The sequence below is a fragment of the Rhipicephalus sanguineus genome, chromosome 2 (assembly GCF_013339695.2).
Source record: "Rhipicephalus sanguineus isolate Rsan-2018 chromosome 2, BIME_Rsan_1.4, whole genome shotgun sequence".
NCBI classification, from domain to species: domain Eukaryota; kingdom Metazoa; phylum Arthropoda; class Arachnida; order Ixodida; family Ixodidae; genus Rhipicephalus; species Rhipicephalus sanguineus.
The window spans coordinates 200,103,184-200,127,503 of record NC_051177.1 but is presented as its reverse complement, the minus strand read 5'-3'; the positions used below and the strand labels follow the sequence as shown (position 1 = coordinate 200,127,503).

Genomic DNA, 24,320 nt, shown 5'->3' with positions numbered 1-24,320 from the left:
TCCCTTGTGTCTTGGTTTTAGCGCTCAAGGCGCAGCTCGAATGGAATTCACGCTGGCGAGCGGACACTACGACCGGTGTAAATATGCACGTCTTACAATAAACTAACAGTCGTAAAATCACTTAGCCGACAATCAACCAGCGGTCACAAAAAGACAATAAGCGAGTTCGATATCAACGCGAAAGCTGACCGGCGCAGAAGTTTCGGTTACGGGGCTGCTGCATGCTGAGAATAAAAATAACCTGCTGTGATTGCGCTGCTTGCTCTTGTTGCAGCTTTTAAAGAACGAATACATTAGAACCCTTCGCAGCACTGTAAGCAAAATTATGCAAATATATTAGTAACCAGGGCGTAGCGACAGTGTTACCCAGGGTAAGTTTTGCTGGATGATTAATAATTTCTGGGGTGTTACGAGCCGAAATTACGGTATGATAATGAATCACGCTTAGAGAAGGGCTCCGAATAATTTTGACCACCTAGGGTTCTTTCTCTAACATGCACTGACATCGCATAGTACACGGACCTCTAGCATTTCGCCTCCATCGAATGTGACCGCCGAGGCCGGGATTGAGCCCACGCATTTCGGGTCGGCAGCCAAGCCCCGTAGCCACACGTCCACCACAGCGACAGTTTTGCTCTAGGGGAAAAATTTATGGCTTGATGAACACATACATTGCTAGTTTTGAGGGACAATAATCCAGTCTGCACATTGGTGCCTATTGGAAACCGACAGTTTTTACTTTGATTCGCCAAGTGGTTACAGCTTTTATCGACAATTTTAGCTTATGCTGTACAGTTTACGGCATAACAAGCAGGCATTTCGGGCGAAATGCGAACGACACCGGTACAAACATTGCAGCAGCTACGCTTGCACGGCGGCCATTTGCCGAACTTCTGGGACGAGTGCTCTAACTTCTGGTGACCGTGCGCCGGAGAGCTCGAAGCGCCATCCAGCAAACCTAGTGGAGATCAGTGGTAGAAACAGCGCTAAAAGACGGGACGAAGAAAGGACACAAACCACGGCGCCGTCGTTTGTGTCCTTTCTTCGTCCCGTCTTTTAGCGCTGTTTCTAAAGTTAATCATGAACCAACCAGCGCAAATGCGTACTTTATGAGCAGGCTATTTAAGCAAAATGTGCACTCGACAAACATGAAGAAAGTCATGTTTAGGCGCTTAGAACCTGACATAAGCGCGAACCTCGATATAGGCACTTATAGGCCCGATAAATATTTGATAAAAACGTTTCGGTTGCCTTAGTTCGTGCTTATATGTTAAAAAGGCATTTTGCCTGAAGTTCTGGTGTCTAGAAATGATGTCTAAAGCATCCGCCACAGCCAGGCTGGACGCAGGCGTTTAAAAGCAGTTGATCACTGACAGTTCATCTATAACAGAAAACCAATCATTTTCTTCAGTTTTTCCGATGCACACGTGACACATTAAAACATACTCTCAACAAAGTTCTCTCTTGATGACTGCATGTTAATATGCTCATGGCGCACAACTATTCGGATTTTCCATAGACCATACAAACACGATAACACGAACGTATCACGGGGTACTTCGTCATCATTTGATGTCGGGAGAAAGCGGATTCCGAATGGTGCCACCGGTAGTACCTCTATATAAGGCGCGTTAGAAAATGTCACACAAGAACAGTGCATCAGAATGAATGGAAAAAACTTTATTGTGGAAACAAATTTATTGCAGTGCATCTGAACAGCAAAAAAAATAAGGGCTCTGTTGTCTCTGGCTTTCTGCAGTTTAAATATCTGATTGACCATGCTACAAAGAATCCTTTTCTTTGAGGCATAGTTTGACCGGTAATGTTTTACTGGGCAGCTGAAAGAAAAATGGCTTAACTGATGAACGTACAGGCATCCGCTTTACGTTTTTTAAAACATTTGCACCACTTTCTACAGAATACTTTGATGTGTAACTTGTGCTGAAAGAGTTACGTCCACTACATCCGTGTACAACTGTTACCATTTGACAGTGCTCAGATATTCTAAACAAAAACGCGTGCACAATAATAGAAAAGCCGATACATCATCACTAAAAAATTACTAGTTGATCTAGATGCCCGCGATGAAGCAGTATAGTTTGGTAAATGGTCGCGTAAGCGTTTCTGCATTACACTAAACAGAAAATTAACGACCACTAACAGACAATAATGCCAAGGAAAGTATAGGGGATGTTTTTAGTAGTAAATGTAGCAGCTCGCACGTTTAAATGTTCATATATACTCCATAAAGTGGATGGGGGGATGGCCGCCGCGATAGCTCAGTTGGTATAGCATCGGACGCGTTATTCGATTGTCGCAGGTTCGGTCCCTGCCCGCGGCAAGTTATCTTTCCGTCCACTTTTCTTTCTTCACATTTACCTTAAATTTACTACTAATAACATCTCCTATACTTTCCTTGGCGTTATTGTCTGTTAGTGTTCATTAATATTGTGTATAACAAAGAAAAACGAGCCCTTAAAAATGATCACTTCTCTCCTTCACTTAACAGGAAAGCATTTGTTTGATCGCGCAAAAATAGAAAGAGTGAAAGGACTTGCTTCAAGAGCAAGGGAGCTGAACCCAGGCCCCATCGTTTAAGTGATGCAAACAAGCTCATACGGCTTGTACGCTCCCACATACTACATCCCCAGATAAAGACGGCGAATTCTATGTGAAGATTTTGTATGCTCATTCTGGATGAGCCGAGAGCTTGTAGCACGAATCAGGTCTTAGCGACGAGAAACACATACTGTTGCTCTTGCGAACATTGAAAGGTCCGTACCACCAAACTTCGTTGTTTTAACAGCGAAGCTCTTTAGCACATCCTTCCTTGTCCGGCGAACCAAAAAACTATCATCATCATAAATGCGTATGCGCCACTGAAATTGTGCAAATCCCACTGTTCGCCACCTTATCATCATGAACGGGTATGTGCCACAGGAATTGGGTACATCCTACTACTCACCACTGCTCCCCTAAAATTAATAAGGCAACAGTTAGCCCTACAAATGGCTGCAAAGCGACGGCGGCAAGCCGAAGACCCGAGTACGTACAACCAGAGAATACTAGGTAACGGGAAAGGCAACGGCGGCTGCTAGAAGACCCCGAACCGATGGAAAGCCTACGCCAACGACGTGCCCGTATATCAATGAGAGGTGCGAACGCTTGGTTTCAGCGCGAGATTCTTTCTCTGCAGTTTGGACATCCGTGTCGTGTCTGTGAGTGTCTTTGGTTTATACCGAACCTCTCTGCGCTCAGAATTAGCGTAGAAACGACCTATAGCATCACTAGCTAAAGCCTAGGAATGACCTAGAAGCAGCCGAGAAACAACCTGTATCACCTAGCGGCTGCAAGAAGACACCAAAGCGACGGACGGTCTACGCCAACGACGACGTGCCCGTAGATCTATGAGAGGTGCGAACGCTTGGTTCCAGCACGGGGTTCTTTCTCTGCAGTTTGGACATCCCTGTCGTGTCTCTGACTGTCTGTGGTTGTACTAGAACCTCTCTGCCCTGAAAATCAACGCAGAAACAACCTAGCATCACTTAGGTAAAGCCTAGCAACGACCTAGAAGCAACCTATAAACAACCTGCATCACCTAGCTGAGCCTTAGAAACAACCTAGAAGCAACTGGATTAGTCTTCAGGATGGTCCAGTTTCGCTGTTTCAAACCTTGCGCGGCTTAGGGCAAGCTTCGCCATTTTTTTTCTTTCACTTCCTTACATTCATCCTTCCAGTAATCCTTGGTGTCACGAATATGTTGTAGCGGAACACTGGGGTACTCGTAGACGTAGAAGCCCACTTCTATTTCAGTGGGAATGTTTTTCCCAGTCCCCACGCATTAACACTACCTGACGTTTTACATAATTTTTTTGCCACAACATCCGTTTCGGCAACGCTTTTTTGACACTGAAAAGCACCTCTACATCATCCGCGTATGCCAATAGCTTTAGTTCACTCGTGCCAACACTGTAACCTATTATTGCACTGCGCGATAGTACTTTCAAACCAGGAGGTTTACAAGTATAACACAAAAGGCAAAGGCGGCAAACAACATCCCTCTGGCATGGCATGGCAAGAACTTTATTATGGTCCACAGAAACTACGGCCCGAGGGCAAAGCCCCCAGGCTAAGTCGGTGGCTCCGCCCACGTAGGCACCGGTAGGCCAAAGACTTTCCCTATGGTGTGAGCTCTCCGGACGGCCAGGAGTTGATCTTGGAGAACTTCGCTGGTTATACGCCGACTCAAGTCCTCCTCACTGTTGAGATCCGAATCGCTTTGTTTGGGGCACAGCCAGAACATATGATCAAATAGACCCGGAGTGTGTCCACAACGTTTGCATTCGGTGGAAAATACCCGTCAATTTTGTTAAGCACAAAGGGTGCGGGATAGGATTTAGTTTGGATCAATCTTAATGCGACTGCCTGAGCTCTCTCAAAGAAAATTTCACGAATAAACTTCCTAATCTGATTGATTTAGTATGACCTTAGACACAACATTATCGTAGCACATCTTAACACAGTCCGTCAAAATTGATCCAAGATTCACCATATTCCAGTATACTAGAAAAATTTTATGTGTCACCCTATCGAAGCTCCACTAATTCTAACGCGAACAAGTGTTCTTAGACGAAGGACGAAACAGACATGGACAGGCGCGAACTTCCAACTGAATTTATTATATATATGTATACGTGACAGAACTAAAGAACCAATGACACAGGTGCGCAGTGTACCAGCGCGCATCAACTAATTGCTTCCCCAGATGTAGTGCCCCCTCCAAGAAGGTCATTTGCTTCTTTGTCAGCGATAGCGAGGTCATGCTTACGCAACTGCTACCTTCAAATTGCATTTTGAATGCCTCCACAATCTCGCGCGTGCGCTGATCCGCGTCATGGAACACAGCAGTGCATCGCTCAAAAAACGGTTTACACCCGCAGTCGCGGCAATGAATAGCCAGATTCCGATCACTGCTCCTTTCCCCCCTGTTAGCACGTTCGCGCAGGCGATGGTTCAAACAGCGACCTGTTAGCCCAATGTAAAGCCGTCCACACGGAAGTGGCTACTTATACACGACTTCTTTCGTGCAGTCGACGTACTGGTTACGGTGCTTTACGCCGCATTTTTCTTTCTTCGGTACAACTGGGCTCGTGGCGATGCAGAGCCTGGACAATTTTTCGGGCGCAGACATGACAACCTTTATGCTGACTTTAGCACCGATGTTTTATTTCGATAGCAATTATATGGACAGTCTCGACGGGTTTTTACCGTCGCCGTCATGTCCCTCCCGTATGAAGTCAAAATTGACAAGATCCCCCCGCGCATCGTATGTTCTACCGCGGGTAAAAGCGCGCGAGCGGGGGTGACGAACGCGGCCGAATCAGAGATCAAACGAGCCGGCCCATTTCCGTCGCTCGGAGGGTGCATGCGATAACATCACCCCGCTCGGGAGGCCTGCCGTCGAAGCAGACAGGAAACGACCCGCCCGTCTTTAACGAGCATGAAAAGACGCATGCACCCTCCGTCGCTGGAAGGGTGCATTCCCTCGGTGAGGGGGGGGGGGTGTCGCGCGAGCAGCAACTTTGAACTTTGAATCTAAGGGCGCGGTCGCGATTGATGGCGTGCGCGCTATCTCGACAGCCATCACAGCGGGCGGCTCGGGCGGCCCTTCTACGTGCTGCGCTCTCAACGCGAAGTGACTATGCGGAGAGCATCTCTCCCTGGAGCGGCCGTACTCTCTTACACCAGCGTTTTGTAGTTACGCGAGATCGGATACAAAACAGTTAGCTGCCAGCTTCACTTCGTATAACACTACAATTTGTTGCTATCGTATTCATCGCTTCGCCCTTGCAGTGAAACTGTGACTTTTTAGGATTGTGCGCGATGTCGTGCATACAGGGGATGTGTGATGCATGTGTCGTGCATGTAGGCTTCACTGTTCCGTTCTTGCACACAAGTTCCCGAAGTTTGAGGTGGGCTGTTTTCCTAGTCCAGCGGTTTCCGAAAATAGAACAGTGCGAAGAAAAAAACACAACTGTCGTTTATTTCTTTCCAATGTCATTCAGAGTGACATAAAAGCCACGTTGCTAAAATTTATGGAAACGAAGATGCGCACACAGTACACAAACACGCACAGACAAATATATACAGTGTTTCGACTAGCAACAGTTGAGCGAATGGTAACATTTTGTGCTGCTTTGCCTCCAAAAGAGGGGCGAGATTTTTATTGCGATAGCAGATATAGACAGTCTATATAGACAGCGACAGCAGTTATATAGACAGAGAGTCCAAAAGAAAAATAATTCAGAAAAATGCTACCGAAGCGCGGAATCGAACCAGCGACCTCTCGCTCCGCAGGGCGTGGCGCTAACCACTACGCCACAAAGCGCAGATCCTTTGGGTTGCTAACGGCGAGCGTTGTTACACACTATTTACCGCTGGCAGGACTCAGATACGGCAGCCGCTTATAAGCGTTTCTTCATTACCAGCGATATGGCGTGAGGAGCGCAACGGGCGCATTTAAAAGTCGTCGGCCAGCTCGCTCGCTTCTTCTAATATTTGCGCAGGGAGAACCTTGCCCTTCCGCTGTCTGCTCGCGCGGTAGTTGCTGCCAGGGGGCAGATGTTTCTGCAGCGTAGCAGCGCGTCCATCACGGGCCGCTTTTCTTGCTATCGCATTCAGTGCTTCGCCCTTGCGGCGAAACTGTAACTTTTTTGGTAACCAAATACAATGGCTTTGTACACAGTAGTCAATGTCTAGAAAGAACGGAATGCTGCAATATCTCTTGCACCAATATGGCCTCTTTACGCGTTTGAAATAAAAAGAGAAAAACATGGCTGATCCCTCTGTCATAGGAATCGGTATAACACGAAAGAGAAACGTGTCTTACTATACGTAGTTGAGCGTTTGTTGTGCATTCTTTTGCCCCAAGCGCGAAGAAATGAATGCTACAGCATCAAATTGTAATGTTACGCGAAGAAAGGCAAGCCGCTCGAAACTTGCAATGCGCTGCTCAAGCAGAAAGAACGCACGGAACGAACATACACAGGATGAGCCCGAACTGTCACAGTTGTAACTTATTTCTGTGTGAGCAACGTGCTCCTTTCGCAAAAGCGGCCTCTGCAGTGAGCGAGGTGACCTTCGGGCTCTCAACGGAAATTTGCGGCCAGAGCACAAGACTTACAAACCACCGAGATCACGAGATAAGCGCCCGCACGGGCGACCACGCCCTGTCTAGGCATGCGCTAATCCGCGTGGGGACGACTTTAAAGCGCGCTCTTCGAGCGCTTCGCGCCATCTCGCTAGTGATAACGAAAACACACTATACCGCCGATCTCTGAGTACCGCCACCGGCAAATGGTGTATATAAATAGCTCGCCGTTAGCATTGCAGAGAACATGCCGTTTGTGGCCGAATCGTTTCGCGCCGCGCGCTGTGGAGCGAGGGGTCGTAAGTTCGACTCCCGGTGTGGGAACTTTTCCTTGTAGTTTTTTTCTTTGCGAGCTGTTAGTCTTTATAATTTACAGCGTCATATCCGTGACGGAAATACGTCAGTGGAGCAGCCGTGGTGGACCCCGGCATAAAACACTTTCGTGTTAAAATAGCTTGAGCGCCCGCTTTTACGAGGTACAAAAATAACTGAGAGCTGAGCTAGTTGGTAAGTATTCATTCTAAAATGACAGGGCGTGCAAACACGGACACAAGAAAGAAGTCAGGACACCACAAACGCCGACTAACAACTGAATAGACGCACAACGGCGGAAAAGAAAGAAGGCACGAAAACTTATCTTCGCATGCCCATGCAACAGGCGAACCTCTCAATCCGGCACGCGGGGGGGAGGACACGTTATCATCATATAGTGGATGAACGACATATATGAAACGATCAGAAATAGTCTTTGTTTGTACTGCGTACAATAAATGATACAGGGATTTTCAAAGACCTATCAGAATAAACTAATCGAGTTAGTAATGATAAAAAAATTGGCCGCGTATCTGCGTGCTTCGCTGCAAATGTCGTCGAAAGACGATAGTCTTGTGCTGGTCGTACTACACGAGACCTCCTCCTCTACGTTGAACCGCCGCATCTGCCTCATAGCGCCGCATTTTCAGCGCAGCCTAAGAAACACTAGCATTTTCAGCGCAGCCTAAGAAACATTAGTCATCAGAATTACTTATCTACGTATTGTCTATTAAAGGAATACACCAACTAATACTTACGTATTGATATTGCGCCTCAGATATGCGTAATATTTACTTTTTCATTGACAGTGTTCACAAGTATGAACGGCCGTACCAGTTCAAGATGGCTGGGCGGTAAGCAAGTGGTTAAACTTTGGCCGGGTGGCCAGGGTTGCCAGGTTAGGCTACTTTGCGCCAATTTGGCTACCTTTTTAGGCCGGTGGCGGCAGAAAAAGTGCGTTGGCTACTTGGCTACTTTTTGGCTAGTTTCTTGTTGCGTCACTTTTAGCCAAATGATCAATATCTTGTGACGTCGCAGCCGCTGGCGGTCGAGTCCGCACCGCATACTCGACCGCTAACACCTCGACCGACTAACACGCCTTGATCACGGTGTCAAAACACCGTGATCAAGGCGTGTTACAAGCTCCCGAAACTGAATTTGGCGCTTGCATTATGCAAAAGAAAAGCCTTATGCATAAGTGGCTGGGACTTGGGAGAAAACTGTTGCATGGCGTCTCGTTTCGCAGACCGCCTATTGCTGAACGCGACTTTCAACTAATTGAAAGTGAACAGGGCAAACGAAAGCGCTCCGCATCCAAGGTGCTATGCACTTGTCGACATTAGAAATCGGATATCTGACGAACTGCTTGTGTCGTTTCAAGGAATTAGGGCGGACTGCGACTCGAGAATATTAATTACTCGAACTTCGTCATCACGCGAGAAACGATTGCCGAAGTGAGTACAATTTATGCTTCAATCACGGAAACTGATTTTGAGCACACTTATGCAGCACTCATTTTTACTGTCGGTGGTAGTTCTAGCCCTTTTAAAAAAAGACACGCAAGGCGCGCGAAGAGGATGTCATTTCTGCAACAGCGTAAGAAACTTCATCATCCGGCACGAAATGTTTGCTAAAGTCAACAGTTTATGCTTTATTCCCAGAAATTATGATTTTGAAGGGTTTCTGGTGTACTTTCTTACGTTTCCACCAAAAGCTACTGAATTTAGTCATTTGAATAACAACGTCGCGGTCGATTTCACACACGTGTGGCTACTTTTGGCTACTTTTACTGCCCTTGGCTCAAGTTGGCTACTTTCTGGCTAGTTTTTCCGAGTTATTGGCTATTGTTTGCCTTTTCGACCTGGCAACCGTGCGGGTGGCTGAATCGGGTGACAGACAGACAAACATGAAGACAGACAGACCAAAATTTCTGCGTTTATCGTCTTTAAAAATACAATCGCCATTTGTGCATTTATGCGATGAATCTACAATACAGAACCCGTTCTGTCACGCAGCTGCTTCACGGGCTCGCAGGCCGCAAACAGGATTATCGGAGAGCACCAATGCTTATACGCAATCGCGATCGCGGTGTTAAATATTTCGCGGTATGCGCAGTACGACAACGCCTTTTCACATCAGCTGGTTGGTGTTCCAGTGTGCTCTTTCCTGAAGGTATTGAATGGGCGCGACGATACGGGAGGAGTCGACTGAACTTTATTGCTGTCTACGTAAGGACCACTCGGTCTGCCGTACGACAGTGATCAAAATAAGGCCCGCAAAATAAATGACGATTTGAATCTGCTTACAGCTTGGTGCTTGTTTTGCCTGTTTTCTCTTGAATATGCAGTTTCACAGTTCAGTTCAGTGCTTATAATCTTCTGAGGCTGATGCGGCACTGCGCCGCATAAGAATGGTGCGTACCGACTTGTGCAATGACGTGGCTTTATTTGCAACTTGGAAACGCAATCGCCGGCAGCACGCGCTCCGCCGAAAACGTGCGCGTGGCAGCACGCAGTCGCTTCCACGGTCGACATGACGACCTTCGACGTTATCAGCGGCCCACAAGGGGAGCATCCGGCGCTGGAGTGGCGCGCGCAAACTTTAGGTTTCCTCGTCTATACTGGTAGAGGTAGAAATACATCTATTAGACCCTTATACAGCTTTTTTTAAAACTAACGCCAGATAATCAAGAGAAATAAACTGCATGAGAATTGAAACTTGAGCTAGTTGGTACGGATTCATCATGATTTAAGTAGCGCACTGACGGACGGGGACAGAGAAAAAGAAGGTGCACAACACGGGCGCTAACTCGCAACTGATTTTATTCGGAAGAACATGCTAATATAATGGTGAAGAACAACACAAAAAAGGAACAAAAAACATATAAACTTTGTAATCATCTGCAGGTTCCGCTTAGGTATTGAAATTCCGCGTCACTTAGCGCGATAGATGGTAGACTGATACATTTTTTCCCTTTCCTTTGAATGTGGAACGCTTCAATGACTTCTCTTGCCATATGTTGTCTTCTCTTGCCATCTGCGTTCTGTCACGTCATAGACAACAGATGGCAAGAGAAGTCATCGAAGCATGAAGAATAAAAGGCAACCACCGACCAAATAAATGTTTTAAAAAGAAAGAAACGACGTTTCGGCTTCCATACGGAAGCCTTGTTCACAATGAAGCCAAGAACACCAAAAGCATCTAACTATACAGGTTTCAGTAAGTGACGTAAGCACCGCGCATAGCACGAGGGAAGGTTTCCAACATTACGGATTCAGCGTCTGTTCAGTAGATTGTATCTCGAGGGACTCAAGATGCAGGCGTGACGTCCAGTTTCTTTCCTTCCCGATAATGCTCGCATTCAACCAGTCTATAGTGTGATTAGTCGTGTCCGCATGCTCCGCCAGTGCATTAGATGCCACTTTCTTGTTTTTCACATCGTTCTGATGCTGGCGCAGGCGCTGTCTGAAATTGCCGGTCTCCCCGATATAAACACTATCGCAGTCCGCACAAGGGATTTTATACACAACACCAGGAAAGGCTTCCTTCGGAAGTTTGTCCTTCCCACCAACAAGTGTGTGCCGTAACTTGCGCACAGGCACGTGGGCTACTTCGACGTCGTAGCTACGCAGAACGCGTGACAAAGTCTCACTTATTCCGGGCACATAAGGAACAGCTGCGCGTTTTCTCTGTCGGACACTGGCAGGCTGTGAGGGAGCGGACATGCGATGTTCCACCGCATTAACAAACGCTGGCGGGTAACCGCACGTCGAAAGATCCTCCCGAACCATCTTTACATCGGCGTTCAGGTCTTCAGGATTCGTGCAAAGGCGATTTGCACGGCCTAACAAGGAGGCAACCACTGACCTCTTATGAGTGTCAGGGTGAACAGACTTGAAGTTCAGGTACCTGCCAGTGTGCGTGCCTTTTCGGTAGACAGAGAAAGATAGCGCTCCATTGGTCCTCTTAACAAGAACGTCCAAAAAGGGTAGCCTCTGGTTAGCCTCCATTTCCACGGTGAACTGAATGGCGGTAGATTGATTGTTGAGGTGTGCCGTGAATGCTTCTAAAGCAGAGCACTCGATGACACAAAAACAATCATCAACATAGCGAAGGAAAATTCTTGGTGATGGGCTGAAAGAAGCGAGAGCCCGATTTTCCAGCCATTCCATGGTTAGGTTCGCAGCAGTCACCGAGACAGAGGCACCCATAGGTGCTCCGTGAACTTGCTTGTAGAAGACCTTGTCGAAGCTGAAGTAGGTGTTGGCAAGGCAAAAGCTGAGAAGCTTTCTCAAATCCGGGACATCGAAGGGAGACCTTTCGGCAAGATGCGGATCAGCTTCAAGAGCAGCAGTACATGACTCAACGGCGAGATCAGTGGGAATGGAAGTGAACAAGGAGACCACGTCAAATGAAACCATCACCTCGTCTTCATCAAGGACCAAGGAGCCGACTTTTTCAACGAAATGGGCGGAGTTGCGCACGTGAGTGTTGCCTTGTCCAACTAGGGGTGATAGCATTCTATGAAGGTAGCCGGATAGCTTGTGCAGGGGCTTCATTGGCTTCATTGTGAACAAGGCTTCCGTATGGAAGCCGAAACGTCGTTTCTTTCTTTTTAAAATATTTATTTGGTCGGTGGTTGCCTTTTATTCTTCATGTTTCGTACCGACCAGACGGGCTTCCGTCGAACTCTCGATTTCAAGTCATCGAAGCGCTCCACATTCAAAGGAAAGGAAAAAACATGTATCAGTCTACCATCTATCGCGCTAAGTGACGCGGAATTTCAATACCTAAGCGGAACCTGCAGATGATTACAAAGTTTATATGTTTCTGTTCCTTTTTTGTGTTGTTCTTCACCTTCATATTAGCATGTTCTTCCGAATAAAATCAGTTGCGAGTTAGCGCACGTGTTGTGAACCTTCTTTTTCTCTGTCCCCGTCCGTCAGTGCGCTACTTAAATCATGATGAATCAAGAGAAAAATGTGCTTTAAGTATTCTATAAGAAGGCACTATTTCACGTAGAAATCCTGGTAGTAGGCCAGATGCCACAATGCTGGTTGACACAACATACTCCGCGGTGTGGTCTCATAGGCGAACTTGTAATACCGTTCTAAAAAAATCGTTGCTCTGATCGCGGAGCCAAAAATAAACCTTGAAACAACTTGTTTCAAAAAAGATGAGAGATACCTAGTTCTCCATGCTGCACCCTCTGAAAGAGACTGCAACGACTCGTGCGCTCCCAACTTGAGCCCCAAATATACACAGACTGAACCACCGACGCGCCGCGCTTAGTCCTGCTCTCATGGCATTGTTATTGCGCAATGCTCCACACATTTCGTAAAAAACTTATGTGCGTCGGCCGGGAATCGAACCCGGGCCACCCGCATGGCAGGCGAGTATTCTACCACTGAACCACCGACGCGATGTGCTTCGACCTGCTCTTATGGCATTGTTGTTGCGCAATGCTCCACACATTTCGTAAAAAAATGAAGTGCGTCGGCCAGGAATCGAACCTGGGCCACCCGCGTGGCAGGCGAGTATTCTACCACTGAACCACCGACGCGATGTGCTTCGACCTGCTCTCATGGCATTGTTGTTGCGCAATGCTCCACACATTTCGTAAAAAATATTAAGTGCGTCGGCCGGGAATCGAACCTGGGCCACCCGCGTGGCAGGCGAGTATTCTACCACTGAACCTCCGGCGCTTTTTTTTTATTTAAAACCTGTTCGTAGCGATACAGACATTGGACAGCACAGACAGCATCGGCCCCAGCCGAAAAATCAACATGTGCAATCCGCGATTGTATCTTGTTGATGAATTATGTTAATAGTATTTCATTGTAGCCAATTGTTCAAAGGCAGGTAACCACTCTGGTGGTTCACTAAGAGTTTTGTACACTTCTCGAATAAAGAGAACATTTTCTTTAAAGTATTCACTAGCAGGCCTTATATCTACATCTTCATTTTGCACAGCCATTCGTGTTTTCCACACGCTGTGCATACAAAGTAGCATCACGATGTCATAGGGCACACCTCCTGTTTCTTCAAATGGTAAAAACCGGATACCGAATGGTGTTAGTGGGAACTCTTTTTTAAAAGTCCTTTGTAGAATATCTCAAAGGAAGACGGAGTCCCAGCAATCCAAGAAAATATGCTCAATGGTTTCAGGTTTTTTGCAAATGTAGCAGCTTACACCCCAAGGTAGGAATATTCCCTTCTCTTTTAGCCATGGCTTGACAGGAAGCGTGCCGTGTGTAGCATAAAGAAAAACGTCTTTGTGGTAGCCCTCACTGGCATTCTTCTAACCCGTTTTAAAACATTCTTTTCATTCCCGAGTACATATATCGCCCGGTATCTTGGAGCAGGACACATAACATGCACCAAATCTCTGTACAATCGCTTTTTTGTGACAGCGCTCAAATATTCTAACGAAAAGTGCGCTCTCAGGAACCGATAAGCACTTATTATCTCATACCAAAACCCTTTCACTGACACTTTTGGTGCTGGGCTTGACGTAAATAGAAAATCTGGGCATTGCGTCACTCAGTTGCGTCTGGATGACACATCGCAAGAAACCATTACTTTCATCACGCAGGAACATGAATCTAGCCACTATCTGCTTGAAAAACAAGTTTTGTAATCCCAGTCCCCCTTTTTTCACCGAATGAAACAAATTCAAACGACTTGTACGCTCCCATTTAGATCCCCACACGAAAACCGCAAAAATTCCTGTGCATCTTCTGCACACTCATTCGGGACATACATAATACATGTAACATGTAAAACACTTTGGCGACAAGAACACATAACACACTGCCGATTTCGCAAATATTGAGAGGCTCCTGCCTCCCCACCTGGTTGTTTGCGCCTGAACCGTTCAGCTTGTTCTGTCCACTGCGTATTCGCATCTTGGTAATGTTGTAAAGGCACGCCGAGGTAACTGGTCGGGGTGTCGGTGAACGCTATGCTTTCGAAAACTGTCCACCTACTACTCCACTGGCCATGCCAGAAGCCTAAGCTTTTTTGCCAGTTTATGGCACTACCAGTGCTGCTACAGAATTGTCTAGCATCTTTAATTGCCTCCCGAATGCTCTCTTGGTCTGTACAGAACAGCGCAATATCGTCTGCGTACGCTAGTATTTTTACCTCTTGGTTTATTAGACGATAGCCACGGATATTTTGGTTTTCACGTATCTTAGACGGAAAGCTCAAGAAAAATAGCAAAGAGCAACGGCGACAGGGGACATCCTGACGCACTCCTGAAAGCACCGGTATGTTGTCACTCAGTCGTTTATTTATTATCAGTTGAGCAGAGCATTCTTCATAAGCCATGGCGACACCGTCGTGAATGATTCCACCTACATTGATGTATTCTAACGTGGCCATAAGAATGCTGTGAGCAACTCTGTCGAAAGCTTTTTCCAAATCGAGCTCGACCATTGCAACGCACCCGAGGCTCGAGTCGCAACACTCCAGTATACTTCTAGCGACGTGAATATTAGTGAATATTGTTCGCTTCTTTATTCCGCAAGTTTGATGAGGACCAACTATTGTGTTAATACAGACTGTAGTGTTTTCCCTAGTACCTTCATGTATATTTTATAATCCACATTCGTGAGACTTATAGGTCTATATCCCTTTACTGACTGTAGCTTGATTGGGTCATTTGTTTTAGGTATTAGCACAACGTGACTTCTTCTAAATGAGGGTGGTAGCTGTTTAAGGTCGTATGCTTCTGCTATAACACTGTGAAGTATTTCTGCAACTTCCATCTTAAACGTTTTGTAGAAGAGCGCTCCCAGCCCATCAGGTCCTGGCGACTTTCCGCTACCAAGGGTTTCTATAGCGTGTAAAATTTCAGTGACTGAGATGGGCCTTTCGAGTCCCTCTTTCACTTCGTCATCTACCTTTGGCAGGAGCGCCAGAAAGGTATCTACGAACTCTTCCGACACTTTGACCTGTCTGCTTAACAGTGTCCGGTAATGCTCAACAAAGGCTGACTCTATTGTACTTTGGCCTGCCTACAAAGCGTCGTTGTACCAGATTTCTTTAATACGGTTACTTGAGGCGTAACCTTTCTCTTCACTGAGCGCGCGTTTTTGTTGGCGCTTCCTCTTGCCATAGTCGCTCCGTTCGTGCCCTTATCACTGCGCCTTGATAACGTTCCGCATCCATCGCTTCAAGTTCGCTTTTGATCGTTTTATTCTGTACTGAATAATCCCGGTACAGTGAACTCGGCGTTTTGAATGTAACCTAGCATGTTTTGTAATTCTTTTTCCCTTGTTTTGCTTTGCGGCGTATCACCGTCGTCCTCTCGATCGCAAGTAGTTTTACTTCGTTTTTAAAATTCTCCCATGCCTCCGCTATGTTTGACACAGCCTCCTTTCTTACAGTTTGGATTTTTTCCATTATAGCTCTCACGAAGCAGTCGTCTTTTAAGATGTTATCATTCATTTTCCAGAGTTCCCAGTTAAACTCGAGCCGCTGAATTTTTTCCCGACCGTACACACCACTATGCTGTGGTCACTAAAGCTCACATGTTTCACTGCGTAGTTCGTGAGCCTTGGCACAAGACCCGCTGACATGTATATCCGGTCTAGCCTAGCATGGCTCTCCCCTTGGAAGTGAGTGTAAAATACTTCATTTCCACTTAAGATGTTTCCGACATCGGCTAACTCAAAATTCGACACGATTTCATGAAGTCTGATTGCACTCGTATCTCTACCTCTCGTATTCTGTACACTGGTCTTCAGGCATACAAACACAATTAAAATCTCCTAGGAGAACCACATTTCTGTCAGGTGTCAAAAGGTTGGCCACATAATCAAAAAATGCAGTTCTTTCATGTACGATGTTTGGAGCATACACACATATTATTCGCCAACATACATCATGTAAAGCAAAATCACACAGTACAAATCGTCCATCCTGGGTTGTTAACACACTTTGTTCAACGATACCGACAGAATTACGCAGCATTAATAAACACCCTCCTGACTTGCCCACCGCATGACATACGCAAACATTGTACCGTGATTTAAACATATCAACCATTTTCGTTGTTTGCTCTTCACTTTCAATCTTTGTTTCTTGGACAGCAAGAATGTCTATGTCGTTTTCCATCAACAGGCGATTTAATTGCACTTGTCGCCGCCTGGACGTTAACCCTCGAACATTAAACGTGGCAATACGAAGTGCTACATTATTATTACTGGCCACTGAAAACAGAAGAGAAAGCTCAAAGGACACTCGCACAACGAATTATACTGCAAACAAACTTACATCGTTCTGCTCTCCCTTCATGTTTGACGCATAGTTTGTAGGCCCACCAGTTCCGTTGCAAACTAGCACTAGGGTCAGGAAGTTCCGCACGAAGACCGTCCACAGCCATAGACCACTCCCAGACAGCGACCCCGCTACGGCGGGGCAGCCAACGGCGAATTCCGCTTGTCAGGAGGAATGTTCAGTTTTGGTTTCAGGGTTGCGCGTCTGAGAAGGGTAGCTTTCGGAGGAGGACCCTCGCAGCTACCGTCATCACCTTCACGTCCATCTCCTCCCTCTGACGGGTCCCTGGGCCTCTTTGAGCTCGCACCGGTTAAATCCATGCCCTCAACAGGCTCTTCAGTAGCGTCTACTCCAGAGGAGCTTCGAGGAGCCTCCCCCTTAGTAGCCACCGCCTTTGGACGTACCATGGACGCCTCCGCTCCCGGTACGTCTTGACCTTTGTTATCTTGACTCTCGTCCTTTCTTCGCTGGGCTGACATTCTCCACTAGCCTTCAGATCGGACTTCACCTGCGAAGCAGGCGAGTCGCTGCTCCCTCCAGAAGTTACTTCCGCGTCGGCCTGGTCCATCATGTGTTCCTCCAAGGATTCACCCCTGCCAGATACGGTCACGTTGGCATAGCTCCTCACGCACTGAGTCTCGTCGTGGCCGTAACGACGACAGAGCCCACAGCGTGGCACACGGCACTCGCGCCGGATATGGCCGGTGCCGTGGCACCGGAGGCAGAGCGGGGCTCTGCCAGGCACGAACACGAGCGCATGGTCATCCCCCACTCGTAGCTGATGTGGTATGTCTTCAATGGTCATGCCAGCTTTCAAGCGCAGCGACACCAGCCTAGTGTGAGAGCCTTTGTCCCCGCATCCTGGAACACGCCACTTCTCCCTGCATATCTCAGTCACGGTGCCGTATGGCGCTAAGGCTGTTCGAACGTCCTCGTCGGGCGTCGTGTGAAGCAGCCAGTACATCTTCATCCTAATGTCCTGGTGACAGGGGTCAATAGCGACGCACCGGTGGTCCTTAACGCTGAGCGTTTTCGCCGACAAAAGCTTCTTTTTCCCTCTTCGTCCTTAAAAGTTATTGCCAAACGTGGTTCATCTGATACGCCCCTAGGGCCGTCACCTCCGGCATCAGCTTGAGACGATCGAGCGCATCGCGAAAATGCTCAACTCGGTAGGGGCGGGCTTTTAAATCACCATGCGAAAACATAGTATTGCAGACAGTTGTACCTGATGGAAGCTGGGGCAAATCGAGCTGATAATCCTGTGTCGACGTTTCCATAAGCCTGATACCGTCACTCGGCTGGGCCGCTGGAACCGCCCCTTTCGAGGAGCACAACATTCCGCGTCCGTTCACTACGGTGGCCGGAAGTGGAATCCCTGAACCACCGACGCGATGTGCTTCGACCTGCTCTCATGGCATTGTTATTGCGCAATGATCCACACATTTCGTAAAAAAATATTAAGTGCGTCGGCCGGGAATCGAAACTGGGCCACCCGCGTGGCAGGCGAGTAGTCTACCACTGAACCACCGACGCGACGTGCTTCGATCTGCTCTCGTGGCATTGTTATTGTGCAATGATCCACACATTTCGTAAAAAAATATTAAGTGCGTCGGCCGGGAATCGAACCTGGGCCACCCGCGTGGCAGGAGAGTATTCTACCACTGAACCACCGACGCGATGTGCTTCGACCTGCTCTCATGGCATTGTTGTTGCGCAATGCTCCACACATTTCGTAAAAAATATTAAGTGCGTCGGCCGGGAATCGAACCTGGGCCACCCGCGTGGCAGGCGAGTATTCCACCACTGAACCACCGACGCGATGTGCTCCGACCAGCTCTTATGGCATTGTTATTGCGCAATACTCCACACATTTTCTAAATAAAAATTAAGTGCGTCGGCCGGGAATCGAACCCGGGCCACCCGCGTTGCAGGCGAGTATTCTACCACTGAACCACCGACGCTTTTTTTTCTAAATAACCTTTTTTTATTCAGAAATAAAGCAATACATATGTATAAAAACCACATTGGCCTACTCGACCATTGTGATGGATTAAAAACACTTCATTTCCACCAATTCATCAAATACCTCCATACAATCTGGAGGTTCATCCAACCTTCGATATGTCTCGCGCACATACATTGCACATTCAATAAAGTTTTCCCGCGTCGATTTGGCTTTAGGATCCATATGCCTCACGGCCATGCGTGTGATCCAGAGACTGTAAAGCCCCAATAACATTATCATGTCGTATGGAACACCACACTCATTCTGCACTGAAAGATAACGTATTCCATGTGGTGTTATCGGTAGCTCTTCTTCAGTGTTCTTTGTAACACATCCCAAAAAAATATTGGATCCCAGCAGTCAATGAATGTGTGTTCGATCGTCTCCGGTTTGTTACACAGGGTGCAGTTTGTCGTCTACGGTATAAATATGCCTTTGTCTTTAAGCCATGTTTTCACAGGCAATGTGTTCGTGTGTAATTTAAAGAAAAACGTTTTATAGATCCTCTAACAGTCATTTTTTAACTCTTTTAGAACGTCTGGCCCGGGGCCTTTATTGTTTAGTGATCTATATAATGGTGTGGGCATCATTACAGTGATCATGTCTTTGTACAGCTTTTTTCTTGATACAAGACTCAAATACTCGAGTGAAAATCGTGCTTGAAGCATCCTGAATGCCGTCACCACTTCTTTGAGGTAGCCTTTTATACCGCCATCAATTGCAGCTGCACTAGACACAACAAAATCAGGAATTACATTTTTTAACCTCACATGCATAACGGTTCTCAAAAACGGGTCTTTCTGGTCCCGTAAAAACACAAACCGCGACACAATTTGTCTGATGAACAGATGTGAAAGACCAAGGCCCCCGTCTTTCACTGAACGAAAAAGATTTGTTCTGCTGACTCTTTCCCAGTTTGAGCCCCAAAATGAAGACCGCAAAAATACGGTGCAATTTTTGCACATTTACGCGAGACATTGACAGAAACTGTAGCACATACCACACTTTTGCAATCAGGAAAACATTGCAAGCACTCACACGCGCGAACATTGACAATTCACGGCCTTGCCATCCACCAACTTTTGCTTCACCTTTGACGTCAGGTCATCCCAGTAATCTCCTGTCTGGTTATAATGTTCCAGGGGCACACCTATATACGCAGTGGGTGTGTTGGACCACTTGATGCTCGCGAATGATTGCGGCTTAACGTCCCACGTGCCATGCCAGAAGCCGACGCTCTTCTCCCACTTTATCGCACATCCTGTCTGTTTCGCAGAATGCCTTGGTGACGCTTATCGTCTCTTCTATGCTTTTGCGATCAGTGCAGAAAACACCAACGTCATCAGCGTATGCGAGAACTTTGACGTGTTGCGTTTGAAGCACGAAGCCATTAATTTTGCTGTTGTTAATTAAGCTGAGGCAGAAAGGTTCAAGGTATAGCGCAAAAAGCAGAGAAGACAGCGCACAGCCTTGTTTTATGGATGACCTGACGTCAATGCTTCTTGTAAGGTTCTTGTTCACAATTAGTTCGCACTGTACAATTACTGTAAGCCATCTTTAAACCTTCCAGCATTACTTTTCCAAGGTTGACGTGTTCAAGCAAAGAAAAACGGAATTCGTGTGCGACACGGTCAAACAGCCCTAGCAAGATCAAGGTGAAGCATAGCAACCCGTCCCGCCATGGCATCGCAACACTCTAAAACGCTGCGGGCTACATGCACATTGGTACAAATAGAGCGACCCTTTATGCCGCACGTCTGATGCGGTCCTACGAGCAGCTTGACAACGCTTTGTAATCGTTAGGCTAGAACTTTTGTATATATTTTATAGTCTACGTTTGTAAGAGTTATTGGGCGGTAAGCTCCTACTGACATTATAGTTTGTCTGGATTATCTGTCTTGGTATTAGGACCATATGAGCACATAGGAAGGAGGGAGGCAACGCTTTGTTTTCGTACGCCTCACTGATGACCTCGTGCAAAATCGGACTAACCTCTTCAATAAACGTTTGTAAAAGGCGGCCCCTAATCCATCGGGTCCAGGAGTTTTCCCTACGGCTAGTTCCTTAATAGCGTTTCTCACTTCGTTCACACTTATTGGCAGCTCCATTCGCGTTTTGATTTCATTTTCAAGCTTTGGCATTAAACTAATGATCGCAGCTTTAGAACCAGCTGCGTGGTTCGTTTTATTTGTGAATAACTCACTGTAGTATTCTACAAAGGCATCTTCGATTTTACTCTTTTCACACGTCACGTCATTGTGATAATGAATCTGGCGTATTTCATTTTTAACTGAATATCTTATTTCGTCGCACAGCGCGCGCTTGTTGGGCGTTTCACCCATCCATATCTTTTCAGCTCGTGCTCTTATCACTGCTGCTTTGTACTTCTCTGCTGCGATAAGTTCAAGCTTGTTTTTTACCTCACGTATTTCCTTTGTATATAAGCCGGGATTCGCACTTTCCATGCACATCAGATAATTGAGCTGACATTGAAGTTCTTTCTCTTTAATCTTTTCTTTCTGACAAAGTATGCTTCCCCTTTCAATCGCAGTCATTTTGACCGCGTTTTTAAACTTTTCCCACTCCGCTATCCATCCGTGTGTTTTTGTCGATACCATGTCTTCGATTATTTGTTTTACACCTTGTGTAAATGTTTCGTCTTCTAAGAGTTTCACGTTGAACTTCCATAGTTCCCAGTTGAACCGGCTCTTTTTTGAATTGGTTCCAAGTGTGGCTGTTACAAGGCTGTGGTCGCTAAAGATACGTGCTTAACTTCGAAGTTTAACACACTCTTTGGCAAGAGAGACTGTAGTGTATATTCTATCCAGCCTAGCACAGCTTCCGCGTTGGTAATGCGTGAAAGTGGGTCGGCCTACTTTTGAAAGTAGGTATCCTAAATCTTCCATGTAATATTCTTCGAGCAGCGAGATTAGTAGTCGCTCACTTTTATCTCGTGCAGGCACACTTCTAGCTCTATCTTCAGCCATGCAAATACAGTTAAAATCACCGAGCATGATAAGGCATTTTTCACATTTCAGAAATTGTTCTACTCTTTCAAACAATACAATACGCTCATTATCAGTGTTTGGTGCATAAATACAAATAACACGCCATTCCTTTCCAGAATACAAAAAGTCAAGCACAATCAAGCGCCCCTTCTCTGACGCTACAACTTTTTCACTTTCAATGACTACGTTGTTTCTTATATAAATTGCGCAGCCCCCGGATGTACCTTTTGCGTGGCTCACACAAACATTATGGTCTTCGAAAAGTCTCCACCATACGATCCGTGTGCTCCTCACTTCAATCTTGGTTTCTTGCACAGCTGCCACAACTAAATTATTTTCGAGAAAGAGACGATTAATTTGACTTTGACGCTTCTTGGCTGCTAGTCCACGTATATTCAAAGTGGCGATTCGTAAGGACACGGCAAGCTTTCCGTTCTTATTTGTGAGGAGCACTTAGATCGCACAGCGTTTACCTCGGAGCGCAGAGATGTATAAGAGGGTTCACCGTGCTGCGGCAATTCACAGTTGGCATCATCCAGCTGCCCCGTGTCTTCACTCTCAACAGATTCCGGTGGCTGGACTCCGTAGCAGCGTCCTAAACGTCTTTGTTTTAGAGGAGGCAATGTACGCTGGCTTGCACAAGGGAAGCGAGGGCCCCGCCTTTAGCTCGGCAGTTTCGCCTCTGGTCGTCCGTCAGGTGGGATGTTCGTTTCGGCTTGAACGACATTCGTCGCATCAAAGCCGATTTGGGTGGCGGAGGGCCGCCGCTTGCATCCTTAGGAAGGTCCGAGTCTTCGAAGGTTTCGTTATGGCCCTCGTTTGGCGGACATCGATGTGATGCCTTCCATGGCTTCACTCTCATGTTTCGAAGGGTCGCACGGCGCAGCCGCTTCTACCACACGATTTTCGGTCATATTACATTGGGGTGCCTACTTTTTGGTTCTGCTGACGTTTCTTTCGACTTCTTTTGATCGCTCGCTATCAACACCTGTTTCACCGTCGTACTGGGGGGCGTTTCCGGCTTTTTGGGTTTCTCCGCGCCATCGCTGCTGCTTCTTCGGCTTCAACTTCGTCCATGAAATTTTCAGAAGCATCTTTGCTTTTCGCGGGTCCGTTATGTTCGCGTACGTAGGCACACACTGGGCTTCGTCGTGGCCAAACCGTCGGCACCGCTGACATCGAGGATTTGGCAGTCACGGCGGATGTGACCTTTTCCTTGGCAGCGCAAACAAAGAGGGGCCTTTCCAGGTATTACGACGAGAGCAAGTTCTCCAGCGACACGTACTTGGTGGGGAACGTCTTCAATTGTGACCCCTGTCTTTAGCTTCAGGCTTAGCACACGTGTTGTCGAACCTTTCTCTGACACACCGGACACGCGCCCAGCGTTCCCTATTCACCTCTGTGACTTCGCCATACGGTCGAAGGCCACACGTATATTCGTCATTAGTTACATTGTGGAGCACCCAGTGTAACTTCATTCGAACCTCCTGGTTGTTTGGGTCTACCACGAGCCACTTCCTGTTTTTCACATTAATATGCCCGGCAGCTAACACCTTTCGCATACCTTCCACGACTTTTGAACGTCACGGCCCACACATGATTCATTTGAATGCACCTAGGCTTCCACCTCAGGTAGCGATTCCAATTGAGCAAGGGCATCCCTGTGTCTTCGACTCGGTACGGTCTCGTTGTAGGTCACCGTGCAAAAATACTGTGTTCAAACAATACGACCTTTCGGCAGATGTGGCAGCCGTAGTTGATAATCCTGGTTATCTTCCATAGCGTCCCTGTTTTCGCGGCTAACTGTGCGCAAGCACTGGCTCGTTCGAGCCCATGAAAACACGTCCGTCACCCGTGGCGGCCGGAAGTGGAATCCCACTGAACCAACGACGCGATGTGCTTCGACCTGCTCTCATGGCATTGTGTTGCGCAATGATGCTCGACACATTTCGTAAAAAAATGACGTGCGTCGCCGGAGATCGAACCCCGGCCACCCGCGTGGCAGTCGAGTATTCTACCACTGAACCCACCCAGGCAGCACGCGCCATTGGGACGATTTTGGGCCCAACGTCGCAAATGACGCAGCAATATTGGCCAACGTCGGCAAATCACGCTCGCGCTACTTCACCCGCATCGGCCCGACGTTGGCTAGCCGCCGTTGGGCCGATGCGGGCTTGCCGGCTTCGGGCCGACGTGGGCTAGCCGCCGTTTAGCCGATGGGCTTGCCGGCTTAGGGCCACGTGGCTAGCCAGCGTCGGTCCGAGACGGGCTGCCGTATCAGCGAGATGGCAAGCCGTCATGGGCCTATGTATGCTAGCCGATGCTTGCGTGGTGTCGGCCCCGCCGACGTCGGGTAGCCGCCGGCGTGACCGTTACACCCTATTATGTCTTAGCCGTGGGGCTACCATGCGTTAAATACGGTAGTACTGTACCGTCGTGGTCTGCACCTAGTTTATATGGGGACTCCGGCGGTAGTTGCTCGATGCGTAAAGAACTTGATCAGGCAGGCTGTCTACAGTGCACGTGTTTAAAGTAAAATGGCTGCGTGCCGACCACGCAG

General features: G+C 47.3%; 6 non-coding genes across 6 annotated transcripts; all 6 read right to left on the bottom strand.

Moving 5' to 3' along the window:
• Nucleotides 1-12,813: 12,813 nt before the first annotated feature.
• Nucleotides 12,814-12,884, bottom strand: Trnag-gcc (transfer RNA glycine (anticodon GCC)). The gene has a single exon. It is a non-coding gene; the product is annotated as a tRNA-Gly (tRNA).
• A 70-nt stretch (nucleotides 12,885-12,954) lies between these two features.
• On the bottom strand, nucleotides 12,955-13,025 carry Trnag-gcc (transfer RNA glycine (anticodon GCC)). Its single transcript has one exon. It is a non-coding gene; the product is annotated as a tRNA-Gly (tRNA).
• Nucleotides 13,026-13,096: 71 nt separating this feature from the next.
• Trnag-gcc (transfer RNA glycine (anticodon GCC)) lies at nucleotides 13,097-13,167 on the bottom strand. Its single transcript has one exon. It is a non-coding gene; the product is annotated as a tRNA-Gly (tRNA).
• Nucleotides 13,168-18,352: 5,185 nt separating this feature from the next.
• Nucleotides 18,353-18,423, bottom strand: Trnag-gcc (transfer RNA glycine (anticodon GCC)). The gene has a single exon. It is a non-coding gene; the product is annotated as a tRNA-Gly (tRNA).
• A 71-nt stretch (nucleotides 18,424-18,494) lies between these two features.
• On the bottom strand, nucleotides 18,495-18,565 carry Trnag-gcc (transfer RNA glycine (anticodon GCC)). The gene has a single exon. It is a non-coding gene; the product is annotated as a tRNA-Gly (tRNA).
• A 72-nt stretch (nucleotides 18,566-18,637) lies between these two features.
• On the bottom strand, nucleotides 18,638-18,708 carry Trnac-gca (transfer RNA cysteine (anticodon GCA)). Its single transcript has one exon. It is a non-coding gene; the product is annotated as a tRNA-Cys (tRNA).
• Between the last annotated feature and the right edge of the window lie 5,612 nt (nucleotides 18,709-24,320).